Below are 23,025 nucleotides of genomic sequence, written 5' to 3'. Positions count from 1 at the left end.
CTGCAGTGGATTTAAGAGGCATTTGTATCATCTAGTCCTGATTACTTGTTTGTTTAGCTTTTTCAGAATAGAACTCTAATGCAGAAATTGCATTAAAATCTCACTGCAGGTTTGACCACTGTTTTTTGACCTCCCATTTGAAATGAATCCAGAACACTAAGTCACCAATCTAAATATTACGGGTGTAGTACTATATACCCTTTATGGCAGGCTTTTAAAATGCATGAATTATAATGTGTTGCCAAATACACTCCACAGAGATGGTGTTTTAAAAAAAATTAAGGGCAGAAGCAGGAAGAAAACTGTATTGACAACAGCCGTTGGGTCCATATTCATATAGTGGTATTGAATGGTGTCTAGCAATTCACAAGTGACAGCTCCTGTCCTCAAATATAATGTACATGGAAGAGGAAACAAATAGATTTCCAAGATGCTGCTTTCATTCTGTATGATAAAGCAGTGCAAACATCATCTTCAACAATAAAGCAAGACCATTCCATGAAATGTTTAAAAAATCCATAGTGCAACATTCTGGTTTCAGACCTCACCTCCCACCATTATTGGGGGGGCGGGAATGAATCATCAGGAGGATGAGTAATTTGGAGCCCCTGTCTTTGTAAATGCCAATAATAATCACCATTGTTTGTTTAAGAGTTTCCTTTTGGTTTCAGTTGGTTGGGCCATACTGCCGCCGCCTCACTCTTCCTTCCGTGAAAATCTTGGAGGCTGTCTGGCCAGCATGTTTTGGTCTCATGTGTGAGGACTCATGGTCATGTCTGTGTTTTGCTATGCTAGATGTCTGGTAGATGTTATTTACCACTTGGCAGGAGAGATCTTCCTGTCTCCCACAAACTGAAGGAAGAGCATTTGGCAGAAACAAATATTATACAGTGGTGCCTCGCTAGACGATGATAATCCGTTTCACTGAAATCACTGTTTAGTGAAATCATTGTCTAGCAAAAAGCATTTCCCTATTGGAATGCATTGAAACCTGTTTAATGTGTTCCAATGGGGAATAATCGTTGTTACATACAGCACTGATGTTACCTGTCTGTCATGGGTTGGAGGGAAAGTTCCATCCTATGGGGAGTGGAAGGCGGGACATCAGGAGGAGGGGCTGTACTGTATATATATGTGGAGTTTGTGTGGAGAAGTTGGAAGGAGAGCTGAAGGAGAGCTGAGAGAAGAAGCTGGAGTGGGAGTCTGTGTGTCAGACAGGGTACTACTGTGTGTCAGTCAGTACCAACCTGATAGGTTCAGGTGTCTGTATGGTTAGCCAGAACTGATAGGTTCAGGGTCTGTGCTTTATTTAAAGGTGTTCTGTGTGAACCAAACTGGTGTATGTATGATTGAGACTAAGCCACGTTACTGTATCTTATTCAATTGATCATTTTATTTTCCCTGTGTGTTATTTAAATAAACCTTTTCCTTTATTTGTTAAAAATCCATTCCTGGTCTGTGTGACTCCTTACAGGGAATGGTTGGTGGCAGCTTAGTGAAACTGTGGCATATCCCAGTAGGTCTGGGGTTGTCACATTGATTGGTGTCCAGCGTGTGGGATACGACTGGTCCAGTTGTCCAGTGGTCCAGCAAAGCCTTGGCAAGTGTGCCCAGAGCAAGGGGGGTCTAGTCAGGGACAATCTGAGAGCGCGTAGGTAATCTTCTAGGCTTACCTCACGGGGAGGTAGGCTAGTGGAAGAACGTGTGACCTCAGATTGGTGGGACTAGATTAGGGAGCTCTGAGGCAACCTGTTTTGGCGGGAAAAAGCTGAGGCAAAGCTGAGTGAAGTAGCAGTGATCTAGCCTGTCTGCTGAGAGGCCTAGCAGAGGGGGGTGGACTCTGGCTGGCTACAGTTGCAAGTTAGTGCTGAAAGAACAGCAGCAATCTATAGAAGGCTGGTTCTGAGGCAAAAGAGAAAAAAAAGTGGTCGCTTTATTTTGAGGCTTGACTTTTGAAGGCAGCCTGTTCTGGGGGGGATTATGCCCTTGACTCGAAGCCAAATGGTAGAAATGGAAAAAGAAGAAAGATTGGAGAGAGAGAGGATGGCGTTTGAGTTAAGAAAATTGGAAAGGGAGGCCAGAGAAAGAGCTGAAATCAGTCAGGCAGAGGCAGATGCCAAGGAAAGGGGAATGGCCATGAGGATGAAAGAGATGGAACTGAAACACAGAATTAGAATGGCACAATTAAAATTAACATTCCTAAATGAGAAAAATAACAATTTATCAGTTGAAGAAATTTCGGAAAGAGAAAAGTATGAGGCTCAGGTCAGACAAAGTGAGCAAGATCTTGAAAAATATAATCAGCAAAAAGACATTAAATTAAAAGAAATCAGAGATAAGACTGAAGAAAAAGTAAAAGAGATAAAAGCTAGGGCTGAGGAAGAAATTTTACAGATCAGGGCTGAGTTTGAGGCTAAGCAAAAGGAGCTGGATTTGAGAATAAAAGAGAAGAAATTGCAGCTAGAAAAGAAACCAAAAGAAGGCACACAGGTTAAGGCACAACATCAAAACCTGAATTATTCTGAAGAAAACATGAGGGAACCCTCATGGGACCCTAAGTACTCCAAAGGGTTAGTTCAGAGCCCGCCAAAAATGGGCGGCCATTTTGTTGATAAAACTTCTGGGCAGAGCCAGTCCAGGAACCAGATTTTGGAGGGAAAACCAAAACCAGAGGAGGAAGACTCCAAGTACAGCAGAAAATGTTATTTCTGTCAGGGAAAGGGCCATCTAATCTCAGAGTGTGAGAAATGGAAGCAGCTAAAGGGAAATTTGCCTCATGATCTGAGTGGAACCAAGCCAAAAGCTGTGTTCTGTGTCCAGAAAGAGCAAAGCTCCTTGTCACTGAGGGAGCCTGTTGCCATGGCTACTCAATCTGGAACAGTTACATCTGCTGATCAGGCTGGGGAAAATGGTCCTCTTGTGGAGGTCAAGCGCTGCTTACTAGTGAGGACAGATTCGCAGTTGTTTGAGACCGCAGGGGTGGACGTAGGAATACTTGACCATCAGTATAGGGGGCTAAGGGATACTTGTTCCCAGGTGACCCTGTGCCATCCAGACATTATTCCTAGGGAGTATATAATCCCAAATGAGAGCCTGAAGGTGGCAGGGATTGAGGGACAGGTGATCTCGCTGCCAGTAGCTGAGGTACCTGTGAGCTTTCAAGGCTGGAGGGGAGTTTGGCGGCTAGCGATTTCATCGACTCTGCCAGCAGCCGTGCTCGTGGGAAATGACCTGGCTGAACATGTGAAACGGGTGCTAGTGATTACACGTTCACAAGCTACCACGGGGACAGTTCAGGGGGGTACTGATGAGCCCGAGACGGAAGCAGAGGGGAGTTCCGAAGCTGTGGTGGAAACCTTAACCACAGACAGCCGATTTGGCCAAGAGCAAAAGGCAGACGCCACTCTCCAAAAGTGTTTTGAACACGTGACAGACGCCCAGCTAACACCTGAAACCCCAGTGAGATTTCGAGAGAAAAAGGGAATTTTATATAGAGAGACCCTGAGGAATATCTCAAAAGGGGGAGATGGGATCAGGAGTCAGCTAGTGGTACCTGAAAAGTATCGCCCCATGATCTTACAAAGGGGGCACTCTGACATGTTTGCTGTGCACTTAGGGGTGAACAAAACACAGCAGAGAATCACACAAAATTTTTACTGGCCTGAAATAGGGAAGCAGATCAAGGAGTTCTGTAAACAATGTGATGTGTGTCAGAGGCAGGGGAATAACCGTGACAGGACCAAAGCAAAGTTGTGCCCTTTGCCTGTGATTGACACTCCGTTCAAATGCATAGGGGTGGATATGGTGGGACCTTTGCCCAAGGCCACAAAGAGGGGGAACAGGTTCATTCTCACCATTGTGGACCATGCCACGAGGTACCCTGAAGCCATTCCCTTGACTAACATTGAAACTAACACAGTGGCAGATGCCTTGGTGGGGTATATGTCCAGGATGGGATTTGCCTCAGAAATAATCACAGATTTGGGCACATCGTTTACATCGAAGCTCATGAAACGGTTATGGCAAATCTGTGGAATTAAACACAAGGAAACCACTGCCTATCACCCTGAAAGTAATGGGTTAACTGAGAAGTTCAATGGGACTCTAATGCGCATGATTAGGGCTTACTTGGCAGAGAATCCAAACAATTGGGACCAGAAGCTGCAATCCCTTTTGTTTGCTTATCGATCAGTGCCACAAGCCAGTACCGGGTTCAGTCCGTTTGAACTCTTGTTTGGGAGAAGGGTGAAAGGGCCCCTTGATTTAATCAAACAAAATTGGGAGTAGATCACCCAGGATGACCCACAAGACGTTGTGACGTATATAGACACCTTGATGAATGACCTAAAGAGAAACCTAGACCTAGCAGCAGAAAACCTGCAAGCTCAGAAGGTCAGACAGAAAACATGGTATGACCACAAAGCTAGAGAGAGGCACTTTAACCCAGGGGAGGAAGTGCTTTGGCTTAGGCCCTGCAGAGAGAACAAACTGCAGCTCAAATGGGCAGGACCATATAGGGTCATTTCCAAGATGTCCGATCTGAACTACCTAATAGAGCAGGAGGAACACCAAGCAAGGAGGGTGGTACATGTGAATGCCCTAAAACCCTACTACAGAGGGGAACAGAGGGTTTTATTTGCAATAAAAGCAGCTGAGAGTGAGGAAGCTGAATTACCCTTCTGGGAGGGTAGAGGGGAAGTAAAATACAACCCAGAGGAGGTAAAGATCAGTCCTGCACTCACCCAAGACCAGCAGCAAGAACTAAAAATGCTGCTCATCAAATATCAAAAGGTGTTTTCCAATAAGCCGGGGATAGTGAAGGGAGTGATGCATCGGATCCACACAGGGGATGCACCCCCGCAAGCAGTATCCCCATACCGAGTGACGGGACCCTATAGGGACAAGGTGCGGAAGGAGCTGGACGAGATGCTTAGGGAGAACATAATCGTCCCCTCTTCTAGTCCTTGGTCCTCTCCGATAGTCCTAGTAGACAAGCCTGATGGGAGCATTAGGTTTTGTGTAGATTACAGGAAATTAAACCGTGTAACCACTCCTGATGCCTACCCAATGCCCAGGCTAGACAACCTGATTGAAACCATAGGGGGTTGTCGGTTCATTTCATCATTGGACCTAGTAAAGGGATATTGGCAATTAAGGATTGATCCCAGGGATCAAGAAAAGACTGCCTTTTGCAGCCCTTTTGGTCTCTATGAGTTTAGAGTCCTGAGTTTTGGTCTCAGAAATGCACCAGCCACATTCCAAAGGCTGATGGACCAGACCTTAGCAGGGCTCAGTGACTTTACTGTGGCCTACATTGACGACATAGGGATCTTCAGCAATACCTGGGAAGATCACCTGAAACACCTGGAGTTAGTGCTGCAGAGGTTAAGTGCAGCAGGGCTAACAGTAAAGGCAAGCAAGTGTCAGCTGGGTAGCCCAGAAATAAAATACTTGGGTCACATGGTAGGGGGAGGAGTGATCAAACCCCTAGAGGCCAAGATAGAAGCAGTTCGTGATTGGCCTAGACCCAACACCAAGAAAAAAGTCAAATCATTTCTTGGGTTGGTGGGCTACTACAGAAAGTTCATCCCGAGGTTTAGCGAGATTGTGGCTCCGCTGACCGATCTGACGAGGAAGAAGACTGATGACCGCATCCCGTGGACCAGCGACTGTGAGGAGGCGTTCCAGAGGTTGAAGGAGGCCCTTATCAACTATCCAGTGCTGCGTGCTCCAGACTTCGACCGGGAGTTCATCATCTACACCGATGCGTCTAACAGCGGGGTAGGAGCAGTTCTTTGCCAGGAGGATGAAAATGGTGACCAGCATCCAGTGTCCTACCTGAGTAGGAAACTCCAGAAAGGTGAGAGACATTTGGCAACTGTGGAAAAGGAGTGCCTGGCCATAGTCTACGCGATCCAGAAGGCCAAGCCTTACATCTGGGGAAGACATTTTATTCTGTGCACTGACCATTCACCACTGCAATGGTTAAAGACAATGAAAACCCACAATAGTAAACTTATGAGTGTGTGTGTGTTTAGTCGTTTAGTCGTGTCCGACTCTTCGTGACCCCATGGACCAGAGCACGCCAGGCCCTCCTGTCTTCCACCGCCTCCCGGAGTTGTGTCAGGTTCATGTTGGTTGCTTCGCAGACACTGTCCAGCCATCTCATCCTCGGTCGTCCCCTTCTCCTCTTGCCATCACACCTTCCTAACATCAAGGTTTTTTCCAAGGACTCTTTTCTTCTCATGAGGTGGGCTTTAAACCTGCAGGACTATGACTTTGAAGTGAAGGTGGTCAGAGGGTCAGTGAACTGTGTTGCTGACGCCTTGTCAAGAAGACCCGAAGAATGAAGACGGCGAAAGAAACCATGGACCATGTATATATTTTGGTGACCAAAAAGTTAAATGTACCTGTTGTTTATTAAACATGCCTGGTTTGTATCAATAAAGGTAACTTGATGTATTGTAAATGGTAAATGTTTAAATGCCTAATTGATATGTTTATCCTAAAGTAAGTATGGTATTGTGTTATTGTATAACTGTTTTTGTATGTTTTGGATCCAGGTTGTTTTTTGGAGAAAAGCACCTTAGCTTTCCCCCTACAAAACAACTTATAAAGAGGGGAGGTGTTACATACAGCACTGATGTTACCTGTCTGTCATGGGTTGGAGGGAAAGTTCCATCCTATGGGGAGTGGAAGGCGGGACATCAGGAGGAGGGACTGTACTGTATATATATGTGGAGTTTGTGTGGAGAAGTTGGAAGGAGAGCTGAAGGAGAGCTGAGAGAAGAAGCTGGAGTGGGAGTCTGTGTGTCAGACAGCGTACTACTGTGTGTCAGTCAGTACCAACCTGATAGGTTCAGGTGTCTGTATGGTTAGCCAGAACTGATAGGTTCAGGGTCTGTGCTTTATTTAAAGGTGTTCTGTGTGAACCAAACTGGTGTATGTATGATTGAGACTAAGCCACGTTACTGTATCTTATTCAATTGATCATTTTATTTTCCCTGTGTGTTATTTAAATAAACCTTTTCCTTTATTTGTTAAAAATCCATTCCTGGTCTGTGTGACTCCTTACAGGGAATGGTTGGTGGCAGCTTAGTGAAACTGTGGCATATCCCAGTAGGTCTGGGGTTGTCACAATCGTCATTGTCTAGCGAAGATCGGCCATAGGAGAGCCACTTTGCGAACCACCGATCAGCTGTTTAAATAGCTAACTTGCGAAGCTTAGGTCCCGAAAACACCCGTTTTGCGAGCGCAGAGGGAGCTATCAAAATCGTTGTCTAGCGAAAATCAGTTTCCGAAGCAGGGACCAAACATTGTCCAGCGAAATTCCCCCATAGGAATCACTGTTTTGCAAATCGCTATAGCGATCGCAAAAAGTCGATGTCTAGCAAAAAAACCTGTCATGCGGGGTAACTATCTAGCAAGGCACGGCTGTATCTATAGCTCCCTTCAACCTACACGATTTCTTCCTTCCGACACAGGCACAACATTCCTCTGTCCAACATTTGTTCTCATATCAGCAAGTTTATACTAGCTGTTATCTTAACATCAAGGGGGCTGTGCAAACAACATGAGCCCTGGGTTTATGGAGATGTAAGATCTTTAGGGCTTCCCATGCAAGGCGGTCAGTTATGAAATGAATTTTCAGGACAGGCAGCCCTATCGCATAGCATATCCCCCTACCCATCCCCAAGCCAGAATTGGTATTTCATAGCCATTGCCTTCGACTAATTTTTCTGCTTTGTGATTGGACTGCTGGTATTCATGGATGCCACTCTGCCAGCTCCATAGATCACATTATTTCCTGGCTGCCTTTTCATTCTCATGGGGCATGCCTGTCTGATATTCAAAAGCATATACCTTTTCATGGATATCCTGTACCATTTCATTTGCAGTTTGCTATGACTAATTCTTAATTTTGGGCAGAAAAGGAAGACAACCACCCACATTAGGCAGACCTCATATAAATCTTACACTGCCTCCAGTACTCAGACCCTGAAACCTTTCACCACAATTGAACATGTTCCAATTAATATATCACCTCTATAATGTAACATTATAATTAATGCATCTTTCTTTCACACATCCAAACAAAATTGTCGGCTTGCAAAATCTAAGTTCTGGAAGTTGACTATTGCTTCCTTGTGTGTTGTGAGACATATTTCCAGTCGTGGTTTTCTGTTCCAAATCAACATTGATGCAAGGTAGGAGAATTAGGAATACGGTCTCTATTAAATAGGAACAGTAAAAACATAATTCCAGTGTTGTTTCTGCTTGTTGGTAAATCAAGTAGGGATGGTTGGGTAGCGAGATACAGCTCAATGAGAGGGATGTATTTCCCTGCAAGAGTCAAAGTCCTGTTTTCCCATATATTTATTTATTGGCTGAATCTGGTTAGTTATATCTTCCTGCACGACTCAGTTGCCATAAATCTCAGCCATGAGCTACTTCCACTTGAGAAGTCAGCTTAGGCTTTGCTGTTGCATGTGAAGTCATATGATCTGTCCTACAGAAACAAATGCCTATGTTGCCTTCTTAACTTATAGCACGTTTGTGCTGAGATATACACCCACTGGTATAAATACAGTATATAACAGGATTTCAACTATTATTTATTGGTTACATTTGGTGTCCCTCAATGAGTTCAAGGCAGAGCATGTAACCCTCCTTCTCTCCACTTAATCACCTGTGAGATAGGTCAGCTTGAGAGAGCCTCACCTCCAGTCCTTAATAACGTAGTGGGGATTAGAACCTGAATCTCCCGTGTTCCAGACTGATCCTTTAACCACTGCAGCCACAGTGGCTCTTTATGTGCCATGTCATTTGTTGTGATTACTCTTTCTTCTGCATAATTACTCTATCAAGGTCATCAGTTAAGAACAACCATATGTGCCCTTTAGTCCATAGGCCAATTTAATTGTTTATATATAAAAATAGCCACTCGTGTAGAACTTAGGGAAGAGGCAGAATTTCAGTTGGTTCACACTTTTAAGTGAGTCCGTGTAATTTGCGCTACCCAGCAGATTAGAATAGAGTTATCCCTTTAATTATATATTTCCTCTGAATTTTGTGATGCCGTTCTTGGCTCAAAAGCTATGTACAAGAACATGTATATTAGGGGAAATAGTGTGTATAAAAATGATTATATTAGGGAAGGTTGCATAGAGAAATGTTGTTAAAGAAATTAGAATACAAAAATAAATGCAAATATTGTGATGGTGTTTCCCCCCCCCCCCCCTAAATCAAAGACTGAAATGGAAATCAATGATCAAGAAATTACCAATGAATACACACAAAACTGACCTGAACCACAAGCAGGGTGAGCTGTTCACCCCTTGCTGGTAGTCAGTATGAAAACTGAGTTTGCTATGAACATAGGGCTGCTAATGAACCATCTAATGAATTTAATTTAAAGAACGGAAGAATTTAAAGAGGAAGTGAAAAACAGATTGGCCTTACTAAACCTATTGATTGCAAATCACAAGAACTGTGGATTGAAATCGGAGAAATTATCAAGGAAGAACAAAGAGAGAAAATATTATTTGTATTGTCAAAAGAAAAAAAATTATAATGGTTACTTACTGCTTTGAATGTGTTTTTGGAGTTTGCATATGTTTACTGTTATTATTGTGGTATTTGTTTGATTTTTAAAGTATTTGTATACTTACTGTTTTTAGCTTTAAATATTGTCTTTCCATGATAAAAGCCCTCCTTTTTAAAAAAGAAAAGCAGAGCAACAATATTATGAATGAATGAATGGTTGGATTAATAGATGGCAAGTGAAAACCTTAAAACTGTTAACAAGAAACAAGAAGCAAAATTAAGAGGTGATATAAATAAGGTCAGAATTCTAAATAAAACTTTGCAGATCCTTTCATGTAGAAACAAGGAGATGTATTATAATAATCATTGCAAGAAAAAGGTAGTTGTTGTGCGTCATCAAGTTGGGACTGACTTCCGGTGACTCTAATAGGGCTTTCAAGATAAGTGTTATATAAGTTTTTTTACCAGTTCCATTCCCCCAGTCAGTTTCGATGGCTGAGTGGGGATTTGAACTCAGGTCTGAGTCCTAATCCATCGCTCTGTCCACTACACCACATTGGGTAGTAGGGACAAAAAGGTACTAAAACAAGAGATCTTTTCTGTAAGGCCCAAGAAATCAAGGGGAAATTTGAATCAAGAGTAGAGATGTTGAAAGATTAACATTGGGATAAATTGTTCCATCAAGATAAAACAATGATTGAAACAATATGTCGAAGAACTATATAAGGATGACAGATCCTTTCAAAGAAGAATATTTTGAGGAAGAACCTGCAATTTTAGAAAGTGAGATAAAAGTTGCCGTCAAAGCAATTGAAAGAAATGATGTTCCAAGATGAAGCATCCAGATAGGATGCTGATAGAAATTACAGAGATGAACTTTATCAAAATCGTGGTCAAATACACCAACAGATATGGAAACCAAAACAATGGCCTATAGACTGGAAACAATGGCCTATATACAATTTTTGAGATGTCAAGGGATCAGACATCATATTCATTTCCTATGCAAGTTAAGTGATGCTCATGCCTTCATTAAAAAGATTTTTTAAATGCTATTTAATGATATATTAAAGGTCAGATATTCAAATTGGATTCAGAAAAGGATGAGATACTAGAGATAATATTGCAAACGTACATTCGTTGTAGAGCGTATCAGAGAATTTCAGAAGAAGATCAGTTCATGCTTTCAAGATAAGACATAAGACATAAGAAATTTATTTGTCATTGCACTCACAAGTGGGTGCAACGAAATGAGGTGCTCTTCCCCAAGGTAAAACTGGACAACACCACTACAAAAAAAGTTAAAAATATACACAACACTCACCATACAAATATAAATACCCCGTTTCTCCCAGCAATTAAAATTCCACCAAAAACCTATGACCCCGCATTTAAACTCAATACTGCACTTGGGTAAAAGCTGTTCTTGAATCTGCTTGTCCTTGCTTTCAATACCCTAAATCTCCTACCCAATGGTAGTCCTCAATTGTGCGCCTCTTTCCAGTCAGGTATAACTTTCTGAGCCTGTATCACTCTGAAAAAGACGTACTGATTACTGCAATCTGTTATTCAGGGTGATGCAGATCAGAAACAGCAATGCTGATTATGGAGATAGTTTAACAACAACAACAAAATGCCATCAAGTCAACTCTGACTTATGGTAAGAGTTTTCAGTTATAAAGTATGGAGAAGTGGTTTACCACTCCCTTCTTCAGGAGAATGGGTGCTTTGGGACTGTATGGCTTGCCCAAAGTCACACAGGCTGGCTCTTCTCCGGGGAGGAACACTAGGGAGTTGAACTCCCAGCATCCAGGTCCACAGCCAAGTGCCCCACTCCAACTATTGAGTCAGCTATAAAAATCAAAGAGGACATCAAATCAAAATTTCACTGTGGATCCAGATTTTGGAATTCAGGTAAGGCAAGAAGCACATCATGCCAGACAGCTGAAGGACAGAATCCTTCCCCCCTTGGAAGTTCAGAGCAGCCATTTGCAAACCTATACCCCTCTGATTTGAAGATAGTGGAATCTTAGTAGGTTTAGCTCCTGCTGGAGGGCTTGGAAGGGATGAATCAAGGGTGGGGAAACCTGTAAGCCTCTGGTTGTTGATGATGAACTGCTCCTCCCGCCCACTCCTGACCATCAGCAAGGCCTGCTGGAGCTGATGGGAACTCTAGTCCAGCTATATCTGGAGAGTCACAGGTTTCTCAGACCTGGAAAGAGGCAAACATCAGGTGCCATTTCTGTCTCCAAGCTGGGACTGCAGACCTCACTGATTTAAGTTAGCTCATTGCCCAAAATAGGAAGATGTCCTTACATGGATCATTCATTGTCAGAAAAGCAAGCCCCAGTGCGCACATGTTCTCATGGCATGCTTAAGGTTAATTCAAGCGCAGAATATATTGCTTCCTGTTTCCAAACAAAGATCTGATTCATTTACAGTTCCTCTGTCGCTTTGTTTTCAATCTGGAGCAAAGTGTTCCAGCACATGTACCCACAAGCCGTTGGCCGCTGCACCAGTGACACCTTGGAGCTCTCTATTGTGAGAATCGTGGGGTCTTTTCACATCTCCTGAATCCCACTAGCCCTGAGTGTGCAATGTAGAATGGGAGGGCACATTCAGTGGAAGGTGCCCTGGGTTTCCCACAGAATGAGGAACTTGCATCCTTCCTGGCTGTTACAAAAGTGTTGTTTACAGAGATGCAATCAAGACATTGTGGGTTTTTTTTTTAAAAAAATCATCTACAGTTTCAAGGTAGGTCAGCCAAGGAAGAACACAGTTGGCCCAAGACATTTTGACAGTAAGGCACAGTAGTATAGGGGAACTGGAGCTCACGGAGTCAAAGCCCTGGGAGTATTGAGTAGCAGGGACTATTACATGACCTGCTTATCCCTTCCCCCAGCTTCCGGTTTCCTCTGAGATTAGCAGGGATCCTCATAGGAAGAGAGATGAGTTTTCCCAGGGACAGGATAGCTTTGCAAGCTCCTCCTGTTATACTACAAAGTATTTGAGGACGGCTTGGTCTTGAATGGACACTAAGAGCCACCAACTTTACCAAAGACCTGCCCCTTATTTGTTTGTAACCATCATGGCAGCAGCCTGGATATTTGAACTCTCCTTATGGGGCAGCGGCGGCAATGGAGGCTATCATGATGGTCACCTCTGCTTACAAATCTACGACGACACCACGGCTGAGGTGAAGGACAAGATCCTCTCCTTCCCTCTTCCACAAACATAACCGGCCTGGGTTGACAGTTGTGAACCCTCCTTCAACCCTGGCAGTGGGTTAGTGTTCTTCACAATGCCTCAAACAGTGGGGTAATTTAGTGGATCAAGTACAGGTTGCGTAGCACACACTGCTCTGTTCTCCAACACTGGATCTCATCCAGGGACTTAGGAAGAACTGCATGGAGGTTGCCATTTGTCATCTCAGTTAGTCACTGTGCCCTGCATAAAGGCCTGGAAAAGTTGCGTAAATAAGCATGCTCAGCAGTGCTTTTCAGGTTCCTGTGTAGATGACCACAGAGGATCTTGCCTTGAGATTCTTGCATCCATTTATCAAAATGTTCTTCAGCAGTGCAACCTCTTTTTTCCCCTAGAAGTGTCTACCCAGAAGTAGATTCTTCTGAGCTCCATAGACCTACAGCTAGCTATATCTATGTATGGTTGTATCCTTTTATGTAATTAAAAGATAGCAGTGTGAGAACTGTCCATCACATCGTAAATTGTGGCATCCTACAAGTGGTTGCTATTTCTGATCTCAAAGCACAGCTGATCTTTTCCCAAACAACCCTGGCCTCTTCAGTGAGCTGATGCTGTCCCACCTGAGACTCGCAGTATTTATTTCCTGTATAAAAAACAAGGTTGTTATTTTTGTTATGATGAACTTGGCAGTTGAAAAAGAACCTACTGCTCTATGAGGAAAGCATCTAACTATAGACCTGCTTCTGCATTGTTCTTGCTAAAGAATTATCACATCCCTTTAAGAAACACCTGCTCAAGTCAAGTTGAGCAAGAAGTCATTACTTCCAGATAATTCAAATTTAGGAAACAGGAAGCAGTGTACTCATGATGCTATTTGGAGGTTGGTTATGCCTCTTTGTAAAGTCTGAGGACTTGATTTATGAAATGGCGTTCTTCATAATGCAACATGTAAATACCAGGAGGAAGCCCCTATGGAGATGAGCTATTCACACAGGATCTCTATGTATGCATCAGGCATGTACATAACATCTAGCTTTGGCTTTTGCCACGTGGTCAGATTCTCTCATTTGATTACAATTTAACCCCATCTCATGTTTTCAGATGCGGAGAGCTTGTTTTTCTCAACCTGTGGTCCAGAAATAACTTATTCTCATGATCTCAATGTAAGTAGCTGCATTGTGTTGCCTTCAGGACATGAAGTGCCCCCATATTTCCGTATGATGGGAGAAGGAAGTGAGAGACAACAGGAAGATAGCTAAAAGTGTGTGTGTGTGTTGGGGGGGGGGGAGAGGATGTCTGGGCCAGACTTGAAAAGATACAGCAACATATCATTTAGCTACTACCTCTGCATTCTGTAGAGGCTCAGCAGCTTGGTTCATCTGGCATAGTCGAATTATTTATTCATTTCATTGATTTATATACTGCCCCATTAATGCAATGTACTATTCTGGATGGTTAACAGTTGATTAAATCAGATAACGGGAAAAGCTCAATGAAAATCATAAAGATAAAAGTCAAATCGTAAAAATACAGAATTGCCACCACGACTAGAGTCAAATTTGTAAAAGGAATTACATTTAGTAAGAGAATCATTTACAGAGGGGAATAAAGCTTCACTCTTCAAGTAATATTGATTGGTCAAGGTTTCATTAGAGATGGACTATTTGTGTTTGTATCCCTGGGGATACGAATACAAATCGTGGCACCACAGGTGCCACGGAGATCTAATTCCTCCCCCCAAAATTGGCCGGTCCACTCACTATTCTCCAAGTGCTGCTTTCTGGGGGGGGGGGGAATGGGTGCCACGATGCCTATCTGTATTCCCAGGGATACGCCTACAAATAGCCCATCTCTAGTTATGTTAATGAAAAAAAAATACAAATACATTGGGTTGTTTTTTTTCTGGTGTGAACATTTTAGGGTGCTTTTTTCTTTTCCTTTCCCATGCTGGTACGGAGATTAAACCCTTTGGTTCTTGGTCCTGATCCAGAGCATGCCTGTTTTTGTATGGGACAACTGCTTTTATTTCTCTTAATGGGTTCCCCAAAGAGGAGGATAACTCTCCCTGATAAACTGTCCCTTCAGCTAGCTGAAGTCTTGCAAACTGGGAGGGCAGGACAGCATCCAAAGCTTGCTGGGCTGTGATATTTTCACATGAACGCTGTAAAACATGCTCCAGTTGAATCCGGCAATGTCTCTGCTCTTGAGCACATCACTCTTCTCTGAACACACAGACCTGTCATTCTCTTTTATTAAGTGCTCGGCTGGGTGGGTTAGAGAGCTACAGGAGCCAAGCTTTCCCAGGCTAAAGAGATAATGCATTTATAAAGCTCTCTGGAGATGAAAAACACTATAAGTACAATATGCTGTCGTTATATTATTATTTGCACTGCCTACGGTCAGACACTGGTTGGTACGGCTTTACTTAAATCTCTGTCGACAAATGGGCACTGTGAACAGCTGCATCCTCGTGGCTCCTTTTGATAGAACGCCCATTTGGGTATTGGAAAACAAAGGCCCTTCGTCAGCAGCTTGTTAAATTTCAGATATTTCATAGCAAAGTTCGTGATGTATACCTTCCCCCATTGAAAATATTTTCAGAGACTCAGAAAAAATATTGAGCCTATCATTTGCAAGCCATCAGCTCCTATTGACCTCATCCGGCGGAGTCGTTGGGTTTGAATTCTGTGAGTTTAGAAAAAAATTTCAAAACAAAAATTAGAGTGGGCACCTTATACAGAAATAGATTCAGTAAGTAGGAAATGTAAACACAGATTCAAGAAGTGAACTTTGGATTTTGTGGTTTTATCCAACACTTCTCCATTTTAGTCTCAAAAAACATGTTTTTAAGCAAGCCAAGTCTCAGTGTTGAACATGGATGAAGGAAGTCTTAGGTCACAAGTGGAAACGTTTGCAGCCTGCACGACATGGTTGGCTTCCAGTTTTCCCATTAGCTGCTACCATCCTGTCCTATAGTGAAGGATTTATTTTATTTTTTAAGAATGATGGGAGGAGTAGGAACCTCCATCCAGTGGATGGAGGTTCCTCAGCTCAGGCCCAGCGGATGTTCTGCTGTATGTGACAAATGGTTCTCTCTTATCTTGGAGACTATGGACTAATCTAATGTGCTCGCCTTGTTGAGGAATATTTTGACTTGTATTTTCAAAGTCTTTCATGGCTGGGATCCAGTGGTTGTTGTGTGGGTTTTTTTGGGGGGGGCTGTCTGGCCATGTTCTGGAGGTTTTTCTTCCTAACATTTTGCCCGTCTCTGTGGCCAGCATCTTCAGAGGACTGGAGTCAGAACACAGAGTTCTGACTCCTGTCCTCTGAAGATGCCGGCTACAGAAACTGGTGAAACGTTAGGAAGAAAAACCTCCAGAACACGGCCAAACATCCAGAAAAGCCCACAAAAATAATTTGACTGTGAACATGTAATATCTCTATACCATCTAATGATTTGAATGTTTGATGAAACAATGCAATGAGAAAATGTTCCTCTGATAAGCTTTAGAACAGTGGTTCCCATCCTTGCGTCCTCAGCCATTCTTGGACTAACTCCCAGAAGCCTTCACCACTAGCTGCACTGGATGGGATTTCTGGGAGTTGTAGTCCAAGAACATCTGGTGACCCAAGGTTGGGAAGCACTGCTTTAGAACATGGTTGAAGAACTTTTGGCTCTTGACATGTCATACAATTCTCCTTCCAGAAGCTTCAGCCAGCATGGTGGAATGGGATTGTGGGAGCAACAATCCAGAATATATACAAAGCCGCCCTGCTTTATAAGATGTGAAAGCCAGATTCTCTCCACTGCCTGTGATGTGGCAGCCACTGCTTGTGCTGCTTTCTAGCAGCCTGGTCAATGTCCAGTGGCAGCCCTGGGAGGAGCATCCAGATCTTTGAACAAATGGGCCCCAAACATTCACCTGTGCACACTCAAAAATCCCAGCTAGAAATCCAAATCTGTAGGTTTCCGGGTAGGAAGTTCTCTTGCCATTCACACCTCCATTGCAAATCCAGTTCTGTGCTCTTTGAAATCCATATCAATTTAAGAAGCCCTCTTTACAAAAAAATCTTAAAGAAATATTTATAAGTGAGTTTCCCTGCTCAGATTACTGAGTGGTTGTTCAGCACTAATTAAAAGCTAGTGACTCGGAGGCTCTTGCTGCCTAATCTCCACTCAGGTACAAAACGAAGCAGACTAACAGAAACTACCAGCTGTTCAGTGGTTTACAAAGGAGCAGAAAGTCATGAGAAAATGGCAGGCAAATTCAGACAAGCCTTACATTGTGTGGATGCTAGGAAAAAAAAACACACACAAAAAGCCAATTAAAAACAGCAAAAAGGCCAATAAAACTACCGTATTTTTCGCACCATAAGACGCACTTTTCCCCCATAAAACAGGGGGTAGAAAGTCTGTGCGTCTTATGGAGAGAAGAAAACAGATTATATTTTCCTGTTTTCTTCTCCTAAAAAATTGGTGCGTCTTATGGAAAGTTGCGTCTTATGGAGCGAAAAATACGGTAATTTGTTCCTAGAACAAATACGGTGTCTGGTTAAGTGCTTAGAAATAGATTTGTTCCCATATATGCCAGTCATCTCAGTGTATGGTGTAGTAAATAACTGGCTCCTCCTCTCCAAGCTATCATTTTGTTTGTGGTCCCACCACCACTTCCATGCCTGTAGACCAGTGATGCCGAACCTATAGAACGCGTGCCACAGCTGGCACACAGAGCCCTCTCAGCGGATACTGGAGCCATAAGGCGCCATTGACCCCATCCTCTGATCGTGGATTTTGGCAATCCCTTCTGATGCTGCAGTGGTCCAGCGGAAGGGGTGCAATGGCGACCATTACTAGTCTAGCCCAGTGGGGGATTGGAGGACCGGTAAGTATTTCTTTACCACCCATAGGAAAAAACACACACACAAGCATTTAACCCTTGCAGTGCAGGAGCAGTTGTTGTTTTTTTCTAAGCTAAAACCTCAGTATTCGGGTTTTAATTGCAGGGTTGGCACTTTGAAATAAATAATTTGATTTTGTGTTGCAGTTTGGGCACTCGGGCTCAAAATGGTTCACCATCACTGCTGTAGACCCTTAGTGTAAAAAAGAAAATAGACTGCATGCCTGAAATCTCCCTGTTCTTGTACCGAACATTTTTGTGGCAACGTTGCACAGAACTGAGATGGTGTTGCAGACCCTATAGCCATTCATTAAGCAGGAATTTATCCAGGTTCTAACTGAATCTAAGCCAGAGTTTGGCTTGGCCGGAACAGAAAATAACCCTATTAGCACCTTCCTTTGCATGCTGAGGACTCAGGTTTAATCCCTTACCTAGATACAGCTACAGTGGGTTAAAAAAAGACCTGACCGAAACCTTGGAGAACTACTGCCAGTTATGGTTGACATTACAGGGATTGAGCAGGGGGTTGGACTTGATGGCCTTATAAGCCCCTTCCAACTGAATTATTCTGTGATTCCATGATTCTAGTAAGCCAGATGAGCCACTGATCTGACTTAGTACAAACCAAGCTTCCTGTATTCCTATTGGCTGAATATGTGGAGAGGGCTGGGTATTTCCCCTTCCTCCTGGGCATAGTCTTTCTTTCCTGGGGCACCAAGGATCTTGACTTTCTAGGGTCCATGACTGTGTGGAAGGGTCTCTGAGCATGCAGTCGTACATGCAAGAAGGCAAGAGGATGCCTGGAGATCAGGGGTCAGGGTGAAGAACTGTGATCATTTCCCTTTGCTTCCTCATGTTCATTCAGCATGTGAAATGGAAGGTGAGAAGTAAACTACCCTGTCTTTGCTCCACTATGTCTTCTGCATGGCTTTCCTCTGTCTCATTTTATCCTCACCAAAAGCCTGTGGGGAAGATAAGCCTGAGAGAGAATGACTGGCTGGAAATCATCTGGTGTGTTTCATGGCAGAGTGGGGACTAGATCACGAATCTCCCAGATCCCATTTCGACATCCTAGTCATCAAACCACACTGCCTCCCTTGAATAGAGTTTCATAGACTCTCTCTCTTGCCTTTTCTTCTGGAGATTCCATGAGGCATGGAGAGTCTTCCACTGAATACTCTACCTCAACTTTTTCCCTAGGCAAAGGTATATAACGAGCATTTAAAGAGATGTCAGCTGGCCTTTAGCACTAGATGACACTTTGGACGAACTTTACCATGAGGCGAACCTCATCCAAGGAGGGTTTTGACCGTTTTTGGCTGCTGCAGAGAAACTGACTTTAATCAGGAGGGTGCTTGGGGAAAAAAAAACACTGTTTTTGAATGGTGTTTTCATTTAAGAGTGCTTTAACATTTCTAATTTATTTAATTGTATTTTAACATGATAAACATTTCTGGCTTTTACCTCTTCGAATTCTTAATTTTTGTTGTGAATTGCCTTGAGTCTCAGAAAACCTCTGCACTGGCAGAAAAGCTTGCTACTTGGATCGCTTTGGGTGCTGTTTGGTTTTTGCCATCCATACATGTTTTGATTTAAAGGGATCAATCCTGCCACTTTTTAGAGTTGTCCTGCTCCTTTCTGGCACGCCTGTAGGGTTACAGTTTTTTTGTGGTTTGGTGAGGTGTTTTTTTTTTTTTGCACGATTTAGACTGAGTGCTCCTAATTAGCCATTCTGTAGCCACTCCTCCTCTATTTTCACCTATTCTACCATTTTAAATTTTATATATATGTATGGAGAGCTGATCTAGCTACATTAGATACAATTCATTGCTGTTTCCTTATATGTCACTTACTTTACCCAAAAGAGGGAAGCCACCACAGCCCACTGAATGACATCTGTGGGAAAAGGCAAGGTAGGGGGCAGGAAGGTAATGTCATTAATCAAAAGGGGAACAAATTAGGATGATCACAAGACCTGTCTGGATCCTTAGAGATAAATAAATAGAACTGCAGAGCTGGAAGGGGCGCTATGGATCATTGAGTCTAGTCCTTGTCAAGGAAGGCCCAGTGGGGGAATCAAACTCCCAACTGCTGGCTGCGCAGCCAGTAACCTAAATCACTGGCCTATCCAGCAGTTTTCCTTAGGGGAGAAAAAAATGTTGATCCGTGCGAATGGAAGAATTGCTCAAGTGGCAGATAAATAGATTGCACTAAAGATAAGAACCTTTTAAGGATGAACCAGACCACTCCAGTTCCCCCAGTCTGGACATGACCTCAGTTATAGATGGAACTATTGGGATGAGTCAGACCAATCAGAAAATGTAGCGATCCTGACTCCCCTGAAAGAAAGAGCGCTGGGTTAGATGGAACATTAAATGGAAAGTCAAAGGAAGTTCACTAATTTCATTTCATTAGAAAAGGGAACTTTGGCTTGAAAATCACTTAGCTTCTTGAACTTTCATATCTTTCTACCCACCCATCTCTTGGCCCAAAGCCCTCTGTAATAGAATGAAAAAAAGCCCACTTTTTGTTTATTTGTTTTTTGAGAATACTGTTATATGTTTACAAGTATTCCGTGTTTCTATATTTATTGTTTATGTGTTAGGATCCCACTCTGAATTCTAATGTACACAATGGCAGCCATGGAATCAGATTTGGCTAACGGATTTGGTGCGCCCGCTGTTTGCTGATCATGGAACCAGGAAAACAACTTGCATCTCATTAATAAATGGAGTCTGCTCCCATAATTGCTATTGCAGGCGAACTAGATTTGGCCATAATACACACAAAAGGATACAAAAGAAGGGCGGTGGGGGGGGGAGATGCAGTACTATTCTTAAAAGTAAACACACACACACACTGCCATTACTAGTTAAAAACTGCAGGAACAGTATTGTGGACAATCATGTTTACATCTATAACTGTAAAACACGAAGATAAGAAATAATTCAATCACTAGGAAAGATGTGATAATAATTCAGCTACATATACAATCACTTATACTGTATAAGAGAAGACTGTGGTTGCATGAAATTGACTTCTTCATTCTTAGGGAAATGTTTGAAACTACTGACAACCTACCTGGGTGACCACTGTGTCCCTCCAGAGGTACCACTGGTTAATTTTATTTTATTTATTTATTTATTTATTTGATTTATATCCCGCTCATCTGGTCGGATTGACCACTCTGAGCGGCTTCCATAAAAATATACAATAAAGCATTAAAAATTATTACAAATAAACAACACCACATCTAATAAAACAAAAAATAAATAGAAAGAAAAAGAAAATTAAGTATTGACAGAAGCATTAGGTTTGGTAACAGGTGAAGTTTGAAACTGGAAGGCATACAAATAAGTTCTTTTTAAATTTACTAATCTTCAGAAGCCTACCCACATGCAAATAATTGCTGTTTCTATTAGCACCCCTATAATCAGGAGTTCTGGGCTGAGAAAAAAGCAGAGCCATAACTAGAGCGGGGCAACCGGGAATTTGCCCCAGGACAGAATTGCTGGGAAAGAGTGAAGGCAGCAGGAAAAGAGGGAGGACTAAATACGAGATGGACTGACTCTCTAAAGGAACCACAGACTTGAATTTGCAATAGTGAAGTAAAGTTGTTGAGGACAGGGCATTTTGAAGATCGCTCGCCGTAAATCAGAGGTGACTGGATGACACTTAACAACAACAACCCAAAGACAGAAGTCACCAAAATGTTAGAGGTGAATGTCCTGATGACTATCAGGAAGCTAAATGGCAACACCTTCCAAACCTTAATTTTCCAAAACCAGGAACTTTTTCTTTTGGGGGGCATGGACCCCATTCTCTTCCTCCATTTTCTTGGGGGGCGCAGGGGCTGTAACTGATGCCTCAAGATGTGGGTGGAGAAGGGTGCTCTTTGCCTCAGGTGCCAAAATGGATTGCTATGTCTCTGGAAGGAAGGGATCTTTTCCTTTACTAGATGGTCTCACAGGTAAAAATTAATAATAAACAGATACCATGGGATAATGCTGTTTAATCCATACCGAGGTTTAATGTATTGTGAGGGGGCACCTTACATAACGTGCTAAGCATTGCTGCTGAAATGATGAAGCAAAATGATGGGGGACTAATTTTTGACGCGGCCTTGGAGGACGGGCTGAGATGAATACTGGTGAGTGCGAAAAAACGAACGTATGAAGAGAAGTCAAGTCTTCTAAGGGAACAGCTTGAAGGTTCCAAGAAGATAAAGGAGCTAGAAACACAGAACAGAAAGGAATACATGAAATGCAATGTTGATATTCTCTCTCTCTCTCTCTCTCTCTTTCTGTGAGGTGTTTCAAGAGGTAACGTTTTGGGCAGCTAGTTTACAGGCAACACCGTCTGGGTAATTTGTGCCGTTGGCTTGCAAATCCTTCATTTCGCAGACCGCTGCCCCCCAACCCCCCCCCCTTTGCCCCTTCTTAATTTTTCTTCTCAGATTCCTGCTGAAAGGCATGCTGGCTATTAACACCGCTCATATCGTCTCCGTGGAATGCTTTGAACCAGAGCTGCAGCTCAGGAGACATACCAATGCCTCTGTAGAGGGCAGAATTAAATTACAATCAGCATCCTTGCTCTCTTCTCCTCCACCCCACAGGAACAAATTGATCCATTCGGAGGAGTCCTCTTTTTCTGTTGGAGGGCTGCAGAAAGGCAATGTGCGCACTTCTTTCGTCTCTTATGCTTTCATGCTGGTCAGGAACTACTGGGCTAAAGGCACATTTTGTCCAGTGAGGGCAGTGAACTTTTTAGCTGGGTCCTACTAAAGCACCCTCACCCTCCTCCATTTCAGGAAGAAAGAAAAAAGACTTATTAACAGACCAACCAACCAAGGAATGAATTACCTGGTGGGCGGATATGTGCAGAAACAGGTGTTACAGATAATCTGCCATTAGAAATGGGAATTCTTTAACTGGAGTGCACTGCAGGAACTTATCTCACCTCATGTAATTTGCAAATTAGCTTTGTTATGTGATGGGTCTTCAAGATTTAAATCTGGAATCCCTTTGAAGCCTGTCCTTCCCAACGTGAACAGCTACCTGAATCCCACACTGACATTTTTTTCAGTTTTTATCATGAACCCAGAGCCAGTGTGGCATCCTGGATAGTGTCAGAGCCGGACACAGGAGGACTGGGTTAAAACCACAAGTGGGCCATGGAAACTGGGGAGGAGACAATGGTAAAACCACTCATATATATATATATTTAAAATATATTCACATTAAATAAAATGTCTGTCTGTCTGTCTGTCTGTCTGTCTGTCTGTCTATCTATCTATCTATCTATCTATCTATCTATCTATCTATCTATCTATCTATCTATCTATCTATCTATCTATCTATCTATCTATCTATCATGT

At 42.9% G+C, this 23,025-nt stretch overlaps 1 long non-coding RNA gene across 1 annotated transcript; it reads right to left on the bottom strand.

Annotated features, from left to right (window-relative positions):
* Positions 1–14,770: 14,770 nt before the first annotated feature.
* LOC144587501 (uncharacterized) lies at positions 14,771–22,637 on the bottom strand. The gene is made up of 2 exons (XR_013542655.1): positions 22,195–22,637; positions 14,771–21,879 (listed from the first exon to the last, which is right to left on the bottom strand). It is a non-coding gene; the product is annotated as an uncharacterized LOC144587501 (long non-coding RNA).
* Positions 22,638–23,025: the final 388 nt, after the last annotated feature.

Source organism: Pogona vitticeps, chromosome 1 (assembly GCF_051106095.1).
Source record: "Pogona vitticeps strain Pit_001003342236 chromosome 1, PviZW2.1, whole genome shotgun sequence".
Lineage (NCBI taxonomy): Eukaryota > Metazoa > Chordata > Lepidosauria > Squamata > Agamidae > Pogona > Pogona vitticeps.
This window is presented reverse-complemented; position numbering and strand designations above follow the sequence as displayed.